Raw genomic sequence first — 4,873 nt, 5'->3', positions numbered from 1 at the left:
CATACCTGGCATGTTGCTGCATCCTATCTAAACAGTAATAAGATTGTACATCTTATCCTCCTCACGGTGAGTTGTGATAGATATCAATTTAAGACATCTCCCTTAAAGATACATGCACATTACATCACAATACTAAGTATGGACTTACAGTAACAGTTAAATGCTTTGAAAAGATTGTTACCTCTTTTGAATAAATATACTCAGATGGTTGGATGACCTTACTCATGTGTGCGCAAAGCAAACAAAACATCAAATTAAATATTTTTACAAAAATACAATATTTTAATAAAGATCATTACTGCATTATAGGTGCCCATCTTGAAATCAATAAATTCCGAATTCCTACGCTGATAGCTTTACTTGCTGTTCGTGGAGATGGACCCTGTGTGGTACTCAAAATTCACTCGAATATATACGTAGAAAAATGCATTAGAGTTTGGATGTTGATGATTAATATTACTAAGCTTTTTTCTGCTTATCATGACAAATGTATTGTAGCAGAGATATCTCCCGCTCGGACTGGACTGGTATCGAGAAGCTCTGTAACACATGACAGCTCTTCAAAACATTTATCACACAGGTCAGTGCACTCAATTTTTATTTTCCTTGAACTTTCCCAGAGGAACTGTGCAGAACACAACACTGCTTTCTAACATGTCATTATACCTCCCATTGATCTTCAGTTGTTACCTGTCATACTGAGTTTATCCAGAACCTTGCAAGCAAATGTTTCTGTTGCACAATGGCTTTGTCTACCAGGTAAAGATAAATTAGCTAAAGGGGCTCCAAAATCTTTAGCTTGTAAACTCAAATCAAACAGAACAGAATTTCAATCCACAGGATGGAGTGGAGCATTTGGCTCAACAAGCTATATAATCTTAAAGCCAACAGTTACTCTGAAAGTTAGCTTAGGGCAGCACAGCGGCTCAGTGGTTAGCACTGCTACCTCACAGCACCAAGGACCCAGGTTTGATTCCTGCCTCGGGTGACTGTCTGTGTGGAGTTTGCACATTCTCCCTGTGTCTCTGTTGGTTTCCTCCCACAAGCCAAAGATGAGTAGGTCAGGTGAATTGGCCATGCTAAATTGCGCACAGTGGTAAGTGCATTAGTCAGGGATAAATATGGGAATGGGTCTGGGTGGGTTACTCTTCGGAGGGTCGGTGTGGACTTGTTGGGCCGAAGGGCCAGTTTCCATACTGTAGGGAATCCAATCTTACCTGTGGCAATACTTTAACTACTCAAGTACTGAACACCATAGAAAGTATCCCAAAATATATCCCCAGTTTATGCTCTGCGCTTGGAGAATCGAGGGTATGGGGAAAAGTCTTCACAAAGCAAATATTGAAAATTTCTCTAACAAAATTGCAACTGGGGATCAACTGCATATTACAAAATAGAGAGTGTTCAGTGTTTTTCTTCTGTTGGGTAAGTATAACAAGGGATACAGAATAAATGTGAAATTGAGGTACAGATCATCCATGTTCCAACTGGATGTTAAAACTGTTGCAGTTCGAATCATACAGTCCCTATAATGTGAAAGCAGACTTTTTGGCCCATTGAGTCCATTCCAAACAGCATCCACCCTATCCTTGCATTTTCCATTGTTTATCCTGCAATCACAAAGCAATTTAGCATGGCCAATTGGCCTAACCTTTTGACTGTGGGAGGAAGCCAGAGCACCCAGGCACAGTGAAAATGTGCAAACTCCACATGGATGCCAGAATGGGTGGAATCAAACCCAGGTCCCTGACACTGTGAGGTAGCAGTGCTAACCACTGAGCCACCATGTCACCCAGATGGAGGTGCTGAGTGACCTATCCCTCTTCTGATTATCCTTACAGGATGGACACTGGTTGGATGCTGCAGAAGGAAAATAACACAGATAGTTTTCTACTTCCAACGGCTAACAGGTACATCCTGCTGAAAAATAATCACATGATTTAGCTGACGTCTTCCCCACGGTTAAAAACAGTGCCAACACTTACCGCATAATAACTTGCATTTACATATTACTTTGAATACGGTCTGAATCATCCAGTTGTTAGATGCATGTCAGGATCCCACAAAGGGTTCCGACACACTGATCAGATGGTCATTGCCATGGAAACTTAAACTTCTCATCGTTCATCACCTGATGTCTGAAATCTTCTGAAAAATATCTGCAACTCTAAGTTAGGATCAGAAACTTCATAGGATTGTGTCCTACATACCTTAACAGTTAGCCAGAAAAGGATTTGAGTTAAACCTACTCTAACTCTAGCAAGCTAATGCTTACATTCATGCACAAAACCATACACACACACACACACTCAGTAGCACTAACACATACGTGATAAAGGGCTAATACCCAAAACGTTGACTCTCCTGCTCCTCGGATGCAGCTTGACCTGCTGTGTGTTTTCCAGTGCCATACTTTTCGACTCCAACATATACAAATAAAAATAGACACACAAAAGCTTTATAAGCCAATGCATTATTTCTCCTGTATTGTATTGATCACTTTAAATTACGTGGTTGTATTTTCTTTACCTTAATGAATGTAGACTGGTTGTGGGATAGTACTCTTGCTGAGTTTGTTTCAGGGTGCTGGGATGGAAGATCAGACAGGGTCAGTATCCTGGCCAAAGAATTGCATTGTGTGCTTGAAAAAGGGAAGGCAGGATGGGAAAATATTGGTCATAACACAGATTTGCTAAAGTCAGCAAAATGGTTCTTAAACTGTGCTGGACCTAAAGAAAATGGCATTGTTTCATCATTCAAACTTTGGAGACTGATAAGTGAGTGGGAGGTAATGCCCCAGGCTGCTTGCATTTATTCAAACCTGGCATCCAAAATGGGCCAGAGAAAATGCATCATGCAGTAACATAGCATAACATAACATAACATCTAACCTAAGAGTGCCTTATTAAAAACCAACCGAATGGGCCAAAAACAGGTATTACATTAAAGGGCACACAGATAGATAGAACTAGGAACAGGCATAAAAAAAACATTTGAAAATTACTCAGGTTGACAGCTTGAGAGAAATGCCAGCTTGTGGGCTTCTAAGAACCCAATGTCATTGTGAGTATATCCTATCACTCAGTAGTTTTGTAAGGGGATACCACTTTTAGTGCATGGTATCCAGTTTAATGAACAAGATTAATATTAGAGCCAGAATCTTTAGAAGAAGCATGGGGAGTTGATGATCCTGATTAATCATAGTGATGACTCCATCCAATCACTCACACAGACCTCTTGACTGTTTCCCAATGTCCAAGTGCCCCCACAAATGCTGGACATCTGGCCCCACCACAAACACCATCACCACTCACCCTGCCCCAGCCACCCAAACTAACCCTGCCACCCTGATATCTCAGTAATCTGAACTTTCCTGACTCAACTATCTGAAGGCCACTTCCAGAAGTTCTGATCCATTCTGCCCCCTCACCAAGTCATGTACCACTTTGCCCCCGCACCTAATTATCTTCTTGGTGTATGCAGTTTTCGGAGAGTCTCTGGTTATTTAAAAAGTGTTCATTTATTGAAATACAGCAACTCAAGCTGTGAGCAGGATGAATGGCTTATCTAGAGATTTGGTGAGCCTTATTTGAGCAGATCGATGACTCAGTGGTTAACACTGTTGTCTCCAGCTCTATTTCCCTTTAAAAGTATAATGATTTAAAGTACTTTTACTTCAAACATAGCTAAGCTTGGTAATATCAAAATGAGACACCTTAACATAGTTACAAAGAATCCCTTGTCTGTTGTTTTTAAATGGGGGAGTTACTCCCTTGTCTAATATAAACACTCTAATAACTCTGTTCAAAGAGCAGGATTTCATTTTACAATTAAGGTAGATAATTGAAGGAAAATTGAATAAAGAAATATGTGAACAGGGTGGGCACAAGGGAACAGAATAACTGCTTCTGTAGAGAACAAGCATTTATATGGATGTGTTGGGCAATACAGTCTGTTTTCACTTTGTAATATACGTGCAAAGCTACATTACTTGATATTTTGAACAGCGTGCAGGACAGTGGCACAGTGGCTCAGTGGTTAGCACTGTTGCCTCACAGTACCAGGGAGTTGGGTTTGATTCCAGCCTCGGCGACTGTCTGTGTGGAGTTTGCACATTCACGCCATAATGTGTGGGTTTCCTCCCATAGTCCAAAGATGTATGGATTAGGTGGATTGTTTGTAGTAAGTTGCCAGTAGTGTCCAGGAATATGCAGGCTAGGTGGGTTAGCCATGTAAAATGGATAGGGTGGGTCTGGGTGTGCTGTTCTTTGGAGGATCAGCATGGACTTGATGGTCCAAATGGTCTGCTTCCACATTATAGGGATTCTATCAAAAATATATATTTTCACACAAGACACTAGCCCTTCACAACGCCATCCAAAGGCTTGGTGTCAGGTTCCAAATGTATCCTTTCGAATGCTGGGACCCTGGGAAGCACTGAGGGTCAGGGGAACTTGGTGTGCATGTCCACCGGTCCCTTAAGGTATTAGGGCAGGTAGACAAAGTTGTTAAGAAGGCCTTTACTTGCCTTAACTAGCTGAGGCATAGCAAGCAGGGGTGGTATACTGGAACAATATAACAGGGTTCAGATAGAGCAGTGGAGGGATACAGGATAGCCAGAAGGGACCTGAAGAAAGGGATTAGGAGAGCTCAGAGAGGGCATGAAAAATCTTTGGCAGATAGGATCAAGGATAACCCAAAGGCATTTTATGCGTATGTGAGAAACATGAGAATGACGAGAACAAGGGTAGGTCCGATCAAGGACAGTAGTGGGAGACTGTGTATTGAGTCAGAAGAGATAGGAGAGGTCTTGAATGAGTACTTTTCTTCAGTATTTACAAACGAGAGGGACCGTATTGTTGAAGAGGAGAGT

General features: G+C 41.5%; 1 long non-coding RNA gene across 1 annotated transcript in view; it reads left to right on the top strand.

The window, feature by feature from the left end:
* The first annotated feature begins 498 nt into the window (after positions 1–498).
* LOC122564648 overlaps positions 499–4,873 on the top strand; it is a 25,732-nt gene continuing 21,357 nt past the window's right edge. Inside the window, exon 1 of the long non-coding RNA XR_006315948.1 lies at positions 499–580. This is a non-coding gene — a long non-coding RNA (uncharacterized LOC122564648). The remainder of the gene's footprint in view (positions 581–4,873) is intronic.

This window comes from Chiloscyllium plagiosum, chromosome 30 (genome assembly GCF_004010195.1).
Source record: "Chiloscyllium plagiosum isolate BGI_BamShark_2017 chromosome 30, ASM401019v2, whole genome shotgun sequence".
Taxonomy (NCBI): Eukaryota; Metazoa; Chordata; class Chondrichthyes; order Orectolobiformes; family Hemiscylliidae; genus Chiloscyllium; species Chiloscyllium plagiosum.
The sequence above is the reverse complement of the archived record's forward strand: the minus strand, read 5'-3'. Positions and strand labels throughout refer to the sequence as shown.